The 16300-nt window shown below is 38.7% G+C and overlaps 1 protein-coding gene across 21 annotated transcripts in view; it reads right to left on the bottom strand.

The window, feature by feature from the left end:
- The window catches only part of LOC106051462 (plasma membrane calcium-transporting ATPase 2-like), a 121794-nt gene that overhangs the window by 74736 nt on the left and 30758 nt on the right, over window positions 1-16300 (bottom strand). For 17 of the 21 annotated variants that reach the window (XR_008777614.1, XM_056027171.1, XM_056027169.1 and 14 more), the window contains one exon: window positions 12029-12068. The gene's annotated coding sequence lies outside the window, so the exon portion shown is untranslated. Of the gene's footprint in view, window positions 1-5553; window positions 6095-8177; window positions 8309-12028; window positions 12069-16300 lie in introns of those variants that run through there. The other 4 variants (XM_056027178.1, XM_056027174.1, XM_056027179.1 and 1 more) reach the window with 3 other exon arrangements.

Raw genomic sequence — 16300 nt, 5'->3', positions numbered from 1 at the left:
GTACCAAGCCACGTTCATTAATGTTTAAAAAGAAGCTCGTTCAAGTTTTATTGAAGCTCGGCATCAAGAAATGATTACGCCAACAACGACTAAGTGGGACTAGCTGTTTCGGGCTACAACCCAACGACCGTGTATCACCACCATCCAGTATCCTCAGTTCTTGTCGTTAAGACGCCAAGCATTCCTTTAGTTATGGAGCAGCCGAGACATCAAAATTACTTTAAAGCCATAAACTAAAAGTGTACAGCGTTGGTTACCAAGACGCCCCATCAAGGTGAGCACAATTAGGACGCCATGCTCTCAATGGTAGGTGAAAAGATTTATATTTAAGACATTCATGGCGTTCAAAGCAAACGTCGTACAGTCACAGCTTTAATTTTATGATCTTTTTATACAACTTTTTATTAAGTCATTTAAAAAAGTTTTATACATAAACTCCTGATACCCCAAAAGAAAAACGCATGTTGGCTTATAAGGTGATAGAATGTGTGGGTATTACGAGTTGACAAGAAAGTATGTAATCTTGAATTATCTGCTCTAGAACCAAAGGTAATACAACATGCCAACCAGAAAGTTGTCTCTGACTAAATAGAACAGTGAAGGCAATGTATAGCTTTTATATAGCGCTACTTTCATGCTTATAGCATGCTCAAAGCGCTTTGGTCCAATCTCAGTTTTTTTTTTTTGGGGGGGGGGGGGGGAAATGGGGTATCTAGGAGTTGGTTTTCCGTGCTGCCTTTAGGCGCTCAGTAAACAACTCTGCCCGAGTCGGGTGTCGAACCAAACCAAGCCAAGTTGAAGCGCACTTAGCCTCTCGACCACGCTTCCCACTATAGGAATGCTTCATTACAAAATGCATTTTAATTCCAAGCCCCAAAAAAGCCATGACTACAACTAGATCACGTTCAATCTCTAGACAACATGTACACAACGAACGTCCACTCTTGCTGACATGACAAAGCCTGGAGGCAACAGGTTGCAGATCGTTTGGCTCGACGCAACAACGAAAACATTTCTTCATTATGAGAGACATGCGGGAGTTTCCATCAATGCCGTTATTGGCCCTTAAGGGTACTGGTGTTCAAAGCAAATAGAACTGCATTGCACTGTGATTAATAGCAGCGCATTCCACCCACCCCACATTTGTTTTTTTGTTGTTGTTTTTTTGTGTGTGTGGTGTGCAACTGGTCCGGATGATTTGAATTTCGAAAAGATAAGCAAACGCTTGTGTCAGATATACAAACGACCTTTTTTTTTTTTTGGTTTCGCTTGAAATAGCCACATAAGAAACTCTTGAGCTAGATCCCATGGGGGAGTGTTTGGGGTGAACTAAGACTATAAGCCAGAGTATATCTACCGACTGGGAGATGCCTGGCTTGTATCGATCGTCCAGCTCCCGTAAAGATATGCGAGGTCCCAGGAACATACGAGCATTGACGTTACCCCCCCCCCCCACTTCCCCCTCCCCATTTCCCCACTCTTTGAACACTACTGCTTCCAATCGATTCCGTTAACAACCTCAGAGCCTGACAGGATTCCCCCCTTCCCCGGTCTCTTTAATAAGGGGCCAATGGGCCGGCATTAACCTATGCAAGCCCTTCATAGCTCACAAGAGGGCTTGCCTCCCCAATTGTAGTGACCATTGTGTTCTTGAATAAATTAACCAGAATGGGTCGGGTGCATCGCGTAATCAGCGCTGATGGAAGAGACCATTAGACCAACATTAGAAACCCGGAGGTTAAGTCCTTATACTACATCGAATGAAAACGTCCTCGCACGCACCGGCTCTTCTCGAAATAGATAACGACGTGTTGCTTTGGACTCATTTTCTACAGTTAGAAATAATTCTTGTGTTTCTTGATTTTCTACTAAGTGTTGTTTCGAACACTTAAAGCTATGTTTCATCGTTAAGCCAGATTGTTGTCATTAAACGCAATACAACTGGATCATTACGGGATTCTGTTGCGATGCACTGTGTTCAGTGGTACTCACACAGCTCAAGAAAACATTCAGTGGACTCAATGATATCAAAGAAAGCGATTGAGTGGATCTGTCAACACTTGATCCAGATCCGCTACAGCAAGTGAATGACAGTAACAGCATTTTACACATATTTATTGAAAATGTATTATATGTGCGTAACATTGTCATTGCCTGAAGTGGAAATGGATAGAAGCACTCCACTGCTTATAAAATGGCTTCAAATGATTATGTTTCTCATAGAGCCTCTGATTACCAGTTCAACACCAGGACTTCATGTGTGGCTCAGATATTGGGTCCGTCGGAACTGTTCTCATTGACAGGAGAAGTGACAAAGGCGAACAAATGGCGGATAAGCCAGTAAGCCTTAAGCAAAAGTCTTGTCTGACCACCTAGGAGAAGAAAAACTGAATTCAAGCCTCTCTTGCGGCCGGACCCAAAATCTGGTTCAAGAGTAAACCATGAGGAAAAATCAGGAGCCGGTGACCCCAGCGAAGCGTACATAACCGAGTGCTACTTCACTCTGGCATAACCTGCGACATCAAAGTGTGTCGGGTACCTGCCGTTCCTTTGAAACATCAGCTGCGTGGTGTGTGTGTGGGGGGGGGGGGACTGCTATGTGGGCGACATTGTTCCGGCCACAACTAATGCACAGGCTTTCATCTTATTTCTAAGAGATGGACCAACGATGTAATTGCATATGAGCACATGATACCAAAAAATGGGCACGCTTTCAGAGGACCATCGTAGGCCGTAGAACGAAAGAACATATTTAGTAAGAAGAAGAAATTTAACACGGTACAAAATTTATAAAACACTGAGTAATACAAACTGCATTTTTACCCAGCTCGTTTTAAAATGGTAGCGATCTATGTGGTGGTGGCGGTATTGTACATAAAATATTTTATTAAACCAGAGTTCCTCATTTTAAAAGACCATAGTTCTGGGGCAAATCTGTTTTGATGCGTGTTCTTAAAACTATATTATTTTTATAGGAGGCCCTCTCCAAATGGAGCCATTGCACCTAAGATGAAGGCTACGATTCTCGATGCTAACCATGGAGAAGATACAGACACATGTACGACACATCTAGAGCGTGGACACCAAATAATATGGGAACAATGTAGATACCGTAATCGGGAGACACATTATTGACTAATTCTTGTAAGATATCAGCCTACTCGCAAATACAAACGCGACTATTTTAAAAGAAAGAACCAAAACCTGTATAGCACGTACTGAGATACAAGCGAGAGTATGCATGTATCAAACATGGAGAGGGAGGCTCACTCCAGATGAGCATACAGAATAGTTGCTCGTTCGGAAATCTGAGAATCACAAAACAAATGAACGCCCCCACCCACCCACCCCAAAAATAATTTAATTCAGAAATCATCGTGTGTTTTTTTTCGTTAAAAAAAAGTTTAAATTCCTCTAACACATTATGTAGATTGTTAGTCTCACACTGTGACGAATATTTATTTATTCAACTAAAACTGAAAGTCGCCCTAACGACATATGTCAGAGCTCGGCTGAAACAGCACAGAAGGACCACTTTTGCGCTAGTCACGCCACAATGATCAAAGTTAGGCCAAAGTTATCGAAATAGGAACAAATCATTTGAGCACGAGGGGGGGGGGGCACAATGAGCACGTACTTGTCTAAAGCAAAGAACGATGAGGACACAAGACGTACTCAATGGACTTGGATCAACTTGGAATACAAATGAGACACACACTAAACAATCTTGAACAAAAAATAACCACTCACTAGGTGAATAAACTTGAAAACAAAAACAACTGGAGACGGAAAATTACAACTGAACCCTAATTAAAAATAAAACATGACAACTAGGCGATGAGCTAATAAGTTTTGTAAACGATTGAAGGGTCATGACAGTACCGGCGATCTCACATCTTTCCCTTGAAAACGAATTGTTCTTTATTTATTGCCCACATTCGTTTGTCATTATGAAATCTAACCTGGCAGTTTGTCTAAACACTTCCAAGTAACGGTAAAGTGATTTCCCTTTAAAAAAAAAAAAAAAAAAAAAGGCGGAAGATGTCAAGAATGTGTGTGTGTATGAGTGGGGGGGGGAGATTTGATTGTATGTTTTGTTTTGTTTTTCTGTTCAACAGTAATTGCTGTCTAATGGATTCAGATACATGGTTCGTTTCTTTCATGCCAGAACAATTCTAGAGAAATAGGTTCAAACTTGCCGTATTACAGCTTCAAGAGCGTGTCCGACTTGGGAGATTTCTAGCGCTGACATCAGTTGTTTTTTAAATTGAGTTATACAAATATTTCCACCACTTTTAGTTAGGTTTATGTAAAAAATGAGAATCTATTCTGAATGTAAATGACATCGAAATAAATAATGTGTTGGCTACTGCCACACGTGACTCGTGTGTGATTGTTAATATTCATTGTTGAAATATTCTGGATCAATTTTGATGACAGAACAGGTTTCTGGTCAATGACATTGAAAAACATTTAATTTCTGACTTACTTCAATGAATCCCCAATGTTTATGTTAAAATACCGATTTAAGACAAAGCAATAGCTCGATAAGACTAAGGAGAAGGACGACTCTGTTGCCATTGATACCGATATATACATACAAACTACAACGTGACATGTGCGTGCACTAGTACGCTACTTGCATAATCATCTCCCCTGTAGTGGTACTGATATATAAAGCCAATGTTGCTCGTATCAAATGATGAAACTGCACGGAAGTAAGACGGACGAAATGTGATAGGAAGGAGAGTTTCCACTGAGCAGAAATTAAACCTCGCCCGAAAATGAAACCTTTTGTTGTTGTTTTTCTCAAGAGAAGTACAAATGTAAACACTTTTGTCAGCCCCTGCTCACACGACAAGTTTTCGGGGAGTCTAAAATTACTTCGTATAAGGCAAAAGATGGCCGAGTGAATAACAGGGCCAGTTAGCTAATCAATCAATGTATTTTGTTGTGTTTGCCAAGTAACCGTTGCTAAGTCCGACACATCTAAATATAGACCTAGATTAGCTCATCATAAATTCAATACATTAAACAACCCTGATGGCTATTTATAACACCAACTTAAATGTTTACATCAATTCATTTGTATTACTGGACCTGTGTGTGTGTGTGTGTGTGTGTACAGCCAGTCAGTACATATGGTAAATTAGTAGTAGTTATTGTCAAATTAGCAAACAAAAAGAGGAGGCAAGAAATACATAGTTTAATATTAGAATCATCTCCATGGGGAGACAAGAAAAAAAAGCAAGAAAAATGTTCACTTTTTTTGTGTGTGTTAATTACTGTTCTACATACTAGACTAAGCTGAGACAATGTGAGGATTTAATACTTTGTTCTTGTACTACAGAAGGAAAAAAATCAACATGGTGAAGCTTGGGGATAATACAATGCTTAATAATACACAAGAAATGGTTCAAGCGTGATAGAATTGTGGTCATTTAAGGCCTGCACCGAATGAAACTACTGTCAATGCTGAAACATGGTTTACACAATATCTACCACAGTTATCTATCTCAGAATACATATTGCAAAAAATCCACTAGAACTCACCTCTATATTCAGTAGACAAGACTATCGTCATGCTCTAAGCTAAGTCCAAGAGAAAAACCGCTGGTGCAAAACAATGCTTTCACATGAATCGTGTGAGTACATTCAATGCACTCCACAGTCGAATCTCTTATCACTTATTTATTCAATAATGATTGCAACAATAACACTTGGAGCTGCCGAGAGATTGGGTTAGCAGCCGTCAAAAGAGAAACAAACAAAACACTGAGCGCTAAGAACTTGCAACACTAATGATTCGTGACTACTATAAGTCACTGTCAAGTCGAAGCACAATATATAACTATTATCTAACTATTTATCCATGGTATTTGTGGACATAATATACAAAGCACACAACTATTTAAAACTGAACTTGTATAAATTAGCTGAATAGGAAAAGACCTAAACTAAGACTAAATACTAACTCCGTACAAATATATGTCTTTAAGGAAAGATGGACGTTGGAACGGATGACATCTACACGGACATGGTGTGGATGTGGTCCCACAATACCGATGACCACACAACGGTGGATGGAACAACAAAAAATCTGCTACCCAGCGCAAAAAAAAAACCTATGTAAATGTAATGACGTGAATAGTTCCAGAGGAGAGGAGGGAGAAATGGAAGGAGCTTGTGGTGCTGGACCTGCCTCTCTTTCCTGCGCTCACTGTATGGCACCCAACCCCCCCCCTCCCCAACGTATCAATCAAAACACACAAAGTGAGTCGTTTCGATGTGTCGGTTGGTGTTTGGTCTGTCCACGAGCGGGCAATGTGCGCCCTCGTTCCCTCACCTCACAGAGCCAGGGGAAAGATGCCGGTGAAACCAGAGAGAAAAGAAAGAACGCACGCTGCCGTTTTCATTGCCAGATGAGCCGGGCACACACACTAGACTGGACGAACTATTGATCTGAATACTGGAGTCATTTGTAAGAGTTGAACAGCCTCTCAAAGGTTATACACTTTTTCTTAACTTGTGGTTTGTTTTTGTTTTTTTGGTTGATTTTTTTTTTTCGGGAGGGGGGAGGGAGTTGAAAACCCTCAGAATGAATATACAACTTTACAACTTGGGTTATTTGGAAACAGTTGAACGGCCTCAAAATAACTACACAACGTATTAGCATGTTATTCCGAAAGATTTGATCAGTCTCTACATATTATAACTTTATAGCTAGTGTTGTTGTTTTTAAAGAAAGATTGATCAGCTCTAAATTGTGTTATTTGGAGAAAAAAAAAAAGGTTTAACATCCTTACAAAGACAATACAACAAATGAGCTTTTAGAGAAATTGAACAGATTTGAAATGTTTCACCAGTGAACTGTAAATGAATTAGAGTTAGAGTAATGATTTATTAAGTCGTTACTAGTCAACAAACAACTTTCAGCTATGTAAAAAAAAAAAAAAAGAAAACAGTTAAACAACTTAAACATTTGAAACATTTCAAAACAAAAATCACATAAGCAGTATGTTAGGTCAGTCAATTTAAACAAAAATCTTGTGCTCAGTTCTACTACCCTAAATTCAAAACGCAATTGTCAATATATTTATATAGGCCTTTATATTTGAGGGTACACAAGCATGTGCTGTTGTAGGACTATTACAATTGGATGTATATTGTTTTGTTGTTGAGAATGGTGACTAAATACTAATATACATAAGATTTCAACAGCACGTTTATTTTAATCTAACACGACACATTTGCAACACAAACCATATTTTAAACAGTTGTTTTTTTATTTGTATAAACTAATTTGAAACAATTTTCGCATAAGTAAAATAGACTACGGAACAAGCGAGATAACTCCTGGAATTCATCAAAAAGGAAAGCGTAGTAAGAGTATTGGTACTTGATCACTTATTCTTTTTTCAAATTATTATTTTTTTTCTAATCATTTACCTTACAGGATTTATTCTGCCACACATACACTCTTCTATAAGAAAAATATTGTTTTCTATTGAACTGGGATTTAAAAAAAAAAGAGTTTTGAGTTTCGGTTCAATACAAAGCATCTAACTGTTTCCACAAAGTGGGTCTATGAGCAAAACACAAGCTTGCCAAACCCTACGAGACTCAGGGCCATTCCATACATAAAAAAAATAATCAGAAAGCCAAGTTTGTTCATATTCTTACATATCCCAACTGACCCGTCGAGACAGAGTCATATGTACAGAACAGATCGCCAAAGAAATTCATTCGCAAGTATACTTTCCACAATTTAGCTATTACATTAATTGCTCACAATAATCAAACTTCCAATAAAGGAAGCAGTAAAATAAAATAGCGAGACTTGCATAGTTCAGTTTTTTTTTCTGTTTTAACAGCAAATCTACATATATATTTAACACTAAGGGGGAAAAACATCCCAATACAGCACACGTGATAGCCCATTGACATAGAGATCTGACTGATTTATGTCACAGAACACACCGCCAAAGGTGACACTTTAAAGCAAACTTGTTATTAAAGTCCTCCCATTCACTAAGTGACGCTGTGACAAGAATGGTGGACTGAACACAAGCCATGTCATGACATAAACAAGGTTAGCGGCATATGACACAGCAGGTGAGGGGCCAGTCAATCCACCACAGGCTTTTCTACTTAACAACAGTGCACTAATCACATACCTGTCCAACAGGTTCAAAATGGTGTGATGGACAAATCATTCAAGAACAAAACACAGAAGCTCGTGTGGCTATTGTTTTAAGTGAGCCAATCCTTTCAGCTAGACCTATAGGCACAAGTGTATCCGCCCAGTCAAGAGTAAAACTCCTTAACGACTGACGAGTACTTCCATACGCTGTGACAAGATTGTCATGTAAGACGTCACATGAGCATCAGACACTGAGTCACGTGAAGACACAAGAATCACGACGCTGGGAGATCAAGTGCTACAATAATATCTCAACCTGAATAAAGTCTTTACAATACACCAGGCCAGTAAGAGTAAACAACACATACAGTGTTGACTTGCTCTGATAAGGTGAGAACTGTTTGTTGACACAAGCGTGAACTAGATTACCAGAGATCTGGAGCAGCTAACACCTAATGTCGAGCGCCTACATATTCAGTGCCTGGTGTACTTCAAGTTGGAGCACAAGCGCCATGTGACCCAATCCAATTTCTATCAATCTCAATTGCAGTACAACTTCACATAACACTAACAAGAAATCCAATCGTTGGATTTTAAGTGTCATAGCGTGGTTGAGAGTGCCAATGTACAAATATAGGCTTGAAATGAATCCATTGCATCGGCCGGACTAACTAAATGTCCGGATTAACTAAATGCGGTTGACCGTCGTGTTGGGCAATCATTAAATTTAAAAAAAAAAAGTTTTCATCACCATCTAATGGGGAAAAAAAGACTGGAGGGTGTCACGTGACAACAACAGGAAACCTTAATAATCAAATCTTGATGTGACTAACAATAATTCTAACAATAGTCACTAACAGCAATGTGAAAGTATCGCCGGAAAGGAGTGGAGAAGTCAAAACTATCGAGTCAGCGGTGCATGGTACATGAGTATGATCTGTCTAGGGATATTGCATCACACCATTTGACCTAGTTTTTATATCAACACTTGCCAGATGTTTAGGACTTAACTCATTCATTGTCAAGATAAAAAAAAAAAAACATTTCTAAAAGAAGTTATTCAAATTTAATAGTCCATTCCTAAGTGCACAAAATAAAAGAGGTTCAGAAATAAGTGGTGATAATTATAAAACATTGAACAGGATCACAGAATCAATGGTCGTGGGAGAACAGAGGAATGTAACCTTTTCAATCGGATATGGCTTTCACTTTAAACACGCATCCGTTCCTTAAACCCCACAGCGCCATCCTCATATTTATTTATGACATAGGCATCATAAATTTGTTGCTTTAGGTCAGTCCACAAACTGCCAGGTAGTTACTCCGTTTCTTTAAGACTTTCTACAAATGGATGACTGCCTGGTCGTATGGTCACGGGCTCGAATCCCGCCCACCGTCCGGCAGGAGGTTTGGACTATGTCGTAATAATCTTTAAATCTGAACGAACATCCGAGACATGTAAAACAATAAAGAATGATAATAATCATTGTTCATATCTCCATGCATTTTATTGCATGCTTATAATCAGTCATCAATCATTGAAACAAAATAGAAAACCTTTAAATTTTTTTCATCTGAGTAGTTCTCTCTCTCTCCCTCCCCCCCCCCCCAACCAAAAAAAAAAATAACACCTCGATTGCTTCAAGCATGTCTAAACTGAAACATCGGCGTCTACTGATCAATTGTATTGAACACGGTCTCACCTCGTGCACTTTCGCAATAGTTCGATGGTGTGTCTAAGGGAGGTCGTCACACAGTCATGTTACAGCAGCCACAGTCAGATCGGGGCGTCTATCTAATCAATGTCTCCCCATCAACACACTGCAGTCAGAAACAACGTTTTAATGGAGCGCATTGCGTAACCTCCTGATCACTAGATAGATCCACCAAAAACAGAGTCGTGCTTCTTTTTTCAAATCGATATGTACCCTGTGGTGGAGCTCATCAAAATAGAAAAAAAAAAGGGGGGGGGGAATAGCCCCACGATTTTGTATATATACATTTGTACAAAATGCATTTGTTCACAAAGGTCTTTATTTTTCTTTTTTGTCTGTAGGGCCCAGACACCAAGTCATCAATGACATACAATTTTGGTCCACTGTCCTAATTTAATATGTATGTAAATATAAAGTTGAAAACTTGAGATAGAGAAAGAGAGAGAGAGAGAGAGAGAAATACAATAGTGAGTCACGCCAGAGATGTTTGATGATTCCTAAAAACGTGTGTATACAACCACAACAACATCAGGCCATTCTAACTAGAAGAAAAGAAACACACAAAAAAGTCATATATTCTTTTGTTACTAACACAAACAACAACCTAGTCCCTCATTGAAAGAAATAAGACATAAATAAATAAATAGACATACACAATATTTTCCGTTCCCATGGTGATTTTATATAATTATAAAAAAGTAACCTTCCGAAGATAAAATTTTACAAGACAGTGATTGTTGTAGAAATGTACATTGTATTGTTATGGATTTTTTTTTTACAGTTGATAGTGTGCATGCCAGATAGAAACTATATTTGCTTTCGTATCAAAACAAACGTCTAGAGCCAAGTTTGAGATGAATAAATCCGATAGGTGCAAATCTTTCACATTCACCACTTTCTTCACAACAACTACGTTCTAGCACAGGGGTTCTCAACCTGTGGGTCACGAACCCTTGGGGGTCGATTGACGATTTGCCAGGGGTCGCCTAAGACCATCAAAAATATGGATGTTTTTGTCTATTCTTCTAATGCTGTGTGGGTGAGGTCGCGGCAGAGTGGGGGATTGTAAAAAAGGGGTCGCCGAGCTTAAAAGATTGAGAACCGATGTTCTACCTGGAGTCTTCATCTCAACAGATTTCAATTGAATGTCAAGGTTGCACTTCTTCCACACTCCTTCACCTGTACCGGTACCTTAGACAAGGTTTCCCCTACGAAACATGCGCATGCATGTAACAACTAGAGGATCCTTCCATCCAATGTATTCTCAGCGTTTCCCATTCTATTTGACCAGCTCACTTGACAACTAATTGTTGTCATACTTTGAGTCTAGGCCTGAACTTTGTTGGCGACTACCATGTGTACAAGTGAGAAAATACCACTCAGCAAACATATCGCTTATTTAGCACCAACAGAGAATACAGTGGTACCTCGTTTATCCTGGGATATGCGTCCCAGGACCACCCGCGAGATCCAAGACTCAACGAAATAACAACGGTATACTGAAATGCTTTTACACTATATTAAGGTTTTATAAACCCTACCCTTCGCTTTTTAATTAACCCATTTACTGTACTGTACGTACAGAGGACAAAATATTCCCTCGGTGATCTGCTTAGTAAATGATATTAAAACAGCGAAAAATGGGTACAGTAAATAAAAGAACAAACAAAACACTAGATCTATACAGTTGTCACTATGCCCGCATCGCTCTGTATCCCAACTAAGGGCACGTGACAGTCGCGTGACACTGAGAGAACTATAAAACAAGATACATCTCCTGGTTAAATGATAATAGGCAGCGTAAGGGGAGAGAGTCTCGAGTAAGTGGATTGAATGGGAATTAGAACACAGTTACGTGAACTGCGTCCAGCAACGCGACAGAGTCTGAAGTGACATGTACATAAGTAAAGAACTGGGACGAGATGCCTTCTACAATGTTGTTCAAACTCAATTACAATTGTAGTAGATAGCAGGGTGCATACTAGGCACAAGCCAATACAAGACTTCAATCAAACACTAAAAACTACTTAAACATCAAGATAAATACACAGAAATACACCAAGACATCATTTCTACAATGAATACTTAAAACACACAGGAAAGACTCAGAACTACGGTTTTATGTCTATGTAAACCAAACACTAATTCAAACATTACACTAAAGTCTCACCTAAAACATGATTTAGAGATCACAGTGGATATTCAGCAATCTGAAACGATAATGTAAAAAAAAAGAAATATTACAATACATACTATTTATAACTAACTAAATCTAGACAGAGTAACAGTACAAAGGAAAGTTTCTATGTATTTAGCTGCTTGATCAAGTTCTAAAAAAAGCTTTACACCATTTAACATTTTGAACCATATGGGGCAATGAATGGGGGCCACACTGATCCAACTGCACGACTAAGTCACCTGATAATATCATCAGACAGGTATTTTATTTCCCATAACAAAAAATGTACTTTCAAAGTTGCATTCATTGTATTAGCTAAACTATATTTGGCAATAGACCGCTCCTCCACACCGTCTCTCTCTCCATTACACTTTACAATTCTTCGTCTCAACCTATCCATTGGTTTACTGCAAATCTCCAACGGCTCTTTACACACACAACAATTTGGAATGGCATGAAAATGGGGTCACACTCTTGCTCACTCTGATAGACGTACAATGGAACAACCTTTTAGACTAACTGGTCATCCTATAGAATTCAAGTATCCAGGCGAAAAGAAAGGGGACGAGATGGTAGAGCAGTGACATTGAAGCCGCCCAAGATGTAGCCATGTCAAGTCAATGCACTCCTATGCCGCAGTGAAGGCTGAATCTGATGTAAATGCAGTGCCAGACCAAGACATCTTGTCCACTCGTAATCCCCCCTGATCGACCATGTGGGTTTTCTTCTTATTGAGGAGGGGGGACATGTGAGATTAGACCTCTTCCTTTTATGGGCTGAAGGTGCAGTGCTAGAGAGCGACGGACGAGCTAGAGAGTTAGGTAAAAGTGGGACAAATAAAATATAAAAATACGACATTAAAGGGGGGAAAAAAAAGGTCCATTTTCACACAAGCAATCCAATGTGAGAAGCCTACAACCAAACATGGTCGATCCTATTGATTAGACTATCAATGCCAGTAATAATTAACGTTGTCTAACTCTCATTAGAGGAGTGTCATGTCATGCTAATGATAACAAACAAAAGAAACTTAAAAGTTATAAATATGGATTTCTGTCATTTCTAAGATCATTTGAAAGGAGGAGAAAGCGTTTAAAAATTCAAAAGACTTGAATCTATTTATCAACTAAAAAAAAAACTAGAAGTAAATCCAAACAATTCCCCTGTTCGGGGACAAATGCTAGCACTTAAAGTCAAATCTAAAATAAACTAACACAAAGCGCTTAGGAAAGGAAAATGAATAAGAGATAAACTCAATTGTTTCTTTTGTATTGAACAGAGTTCTTTTCAATAAGCGCAATTCTCGCGGCCGGTATTTCAAACGAGACTTTTTAGAAACAAGGACAGCATGTTTTCCTTTCTAAAGAAGTCATCCGTGATTGAATGGGCTCAATGGAAGACAATTGTAAGCTTTGGTTCTCAATGAGTTCATAGATGTACTGATAACTAATTAAGAAGTATTTGTTGGGACTAACACCAGGGCATCAAGAATGTAGAAATATAAAACAGACGTTGATGGAGTTACTAAACAATGCAGTGACAATAAAGAGACATTAATGAAGACATACATCGATACAAATGAAATGTATAAAATAGTGTCTAAAGACAAATCTTCAGGTGACTGAAATGGAAACGATCAAGTAGTAGACACCCAGAGCAAGTAGTTTACAAATGTCTCACCTCCCCCCCTCTCTCTCTCTCTCTCTGGGGCTATATCCTCGTTAGGATGGATGAATAGGTGGGTTGGTGGATAAATGGAACGAAGGAAGGATGGAAAGAAAGAAGGAGGGATAATTAAAGAGATAGATAGATAGATAGACACACAGGCACATACACACACACCTTACATATTTACGAATGAACGGATGGAATGGAGAGAGAGAGAGAGAGAGAGAGAGAGAGAGAGAGAACGCCGCGTGTAACGAGCACATCTCCTCGAGCTGTAGACTCTGGAACGTATAGAAGTACAAGACGCATAGAACAAAACAAGTTTCTGTCAGGGAGAGGGGGGAGGTGATGCAGACCGCGGTGGAACGCGATCTGATAACACGCTTTAAGGGGAAGTAACGAGGGTCAGGCAGATCGATACAGTATTGATTTGTACGGTGTAACACAAAAAAAAAAAAATAGATAAAAGGGGTGGTGGTGGTGGGGGACGCAATGGCGAGGTTAAATGAGGTAATAAAAAAGTTGAAGAGTAAAATGGTTTTTTCATGTTCACTTCCAGGAAGATTGTTGGCCCACAAGGCGATGTGGATGTCACAGAGTCAACAGAGCAATTGATGCCAGGCTGGTGCTTCAGCAGACATTCTAGGTCCCAAGCTAGAACACAACACTGAGCATGGGGCCGACTTAACGAGTGGATACAATTTGGCAGTAAGTTAGTGAAAGCAAAGAACCGATGGCGCACAAAAACCCAGTGTTGGGTCAGAGACTGAAGCCATGGTCATGACACGACAGTTGGTCTAATTCAAATGAGACTTGCATTAATCACTAGACGCTGTTCTAAACGGATGCCCAGGGTGTTCTATGTGATTTGTTGATCATCTAAAAGAAGATTTCCACGTGCAAGTCAACAAATAATCTTCTAACTTTATTGGCGTGCCTAAATGTAGTCTAGCTAAAGTCTGGCACATTACACAACGTTACATAGACAAAGACAAAGATAAATGTTATTTTTATTTCTTAAAACACTGTTTTAACATTGAAAGTCTTAATAAGAGCATATAACTAATGTTAGATAATATGATCTATATATATATCTATTACATCGATGTCTAGGCTGACGGTTTCAAAAATGATTTTTTGTCAAACTTGAGTTCTTTTAATTTTTTTTACAAAACAATTGGGTTTTTTTCTCGTCATAAAACAAAATTATTTCCCGGAAATGCTTTTAATTATATTCTTTTCCATCTGCTATGAAAAATTCTTTTTCGCACGAAATGTACAACCTTCTGAAACAGAGGCAAGCTCATTCGACCACTGACCTCCTAAAACTTTACCTCCACAGTTTTCGTTGACATGGAGCTTATAATTTTTTTTTTAATTGATATTAAACGCACGGCCAGGTTTAGAAGTAGCTAATTAGATATTGTGTTGTTTCTCCAAGACATTTCATAATGGAAACAAAAAAGGTTTTGTTGTTGTTGTTGAGTTTAGTGTGCAACTCACATCTAATACATCTATTATTCTCTACGTGTAGGCCAGACAAAATGCCAATGTCGTTTACCCTTTAACGACATTAGACTGACTTTTGATGAAAACACCAGCAGTTCATGTCATTGTGGGAAGGGACTATAATGACAACAGAGATGCTATTTTAATACTCCCCCATAAATATTCATAACTGCTAAAGTTCCGCCTTACAAGGAAAGGCTCATTCATTTTAAATGCATATTGGTGTTACTACATAAAGACAGCAAGGAAAACCTGGGTGTGGCTTGAGTTTCAATCAAGCCGAATATCGATTGCGCTCTTTAACCAGAGATGAACCGCTGGAGCGTCGAATTTGTTTATTTTGAAAACAAAGCCCAGAAAAGGAAACAATAATAGATCTAGTAAGCAATAAAACGTTGCCATGATGTTGGATAACTCGTTGTCAATGTTTGACCAAAAAAAAAATACATTCAGATTGGCTTTATAACGTCTAGCTGGCACAGTGTGCCCATGAACGTTGAAGTACATGTAGCTGTGATGGAGGATGAAAATGTATGAATCAACAAAATAATAGAGTTAAACAAACACCCAAAGTAGCACAACAAATCAAGGATACAATGTCTGACAAGAGTAGCATAGAAATAATCGGCAAGTGAAGAGACCAATGCTTAAGTTTAACAATAGAAACTACATCATAGTCATAGTCTCCATCCTGCCTTTTGGTCATCTAAGTAGGACCATGTTAACCTCCGAAATTGTGTGTATCTTTTATTATTAGTCCCAAAGCCATCGCCCAAGCTGGCAAAGTGTTAGTAGCTCGTACCACATAAACACATAAGCTAGTAATATATATTTTTCTATAGCTTTCAAGGGCGGACTGAGCTATAAGCCTGTATTAGGGCAAATACCCGATAGTCCCTGTTTTTGTTTTTTTTCTACTATTAATAGTAAATAGTTTAAGAAACGTAATAAAAAAAAAAAGGATTAGATCATTATTTTTGAAAACAAAACTATTCGCTTTCGAAGATACAAACATTCAGTTGCACCAGACTTTTGCATGCAATAAAATATTTTAAAAAAATGGGATTTTCAAAATCTTTTCTAGTT

Source organism: Biomphalaria glabrata, chromosome 4 (genome assembly GCF_947242115.1).
Source record: "Biomphalaria glabrata chromosome 4, xgBioGlab47.1, whole genome shotgun sequence".
NCBI lineage: Eukaryota > Metazoa > Mollusca > Gastropoda > Planorbidae > Biomphalaria > Biomphalaria glabrata.
Note: the sequence above shows the minus strand (reverse complement) of the source record. Positions and strands in the feature narration are given on the sequence as shown.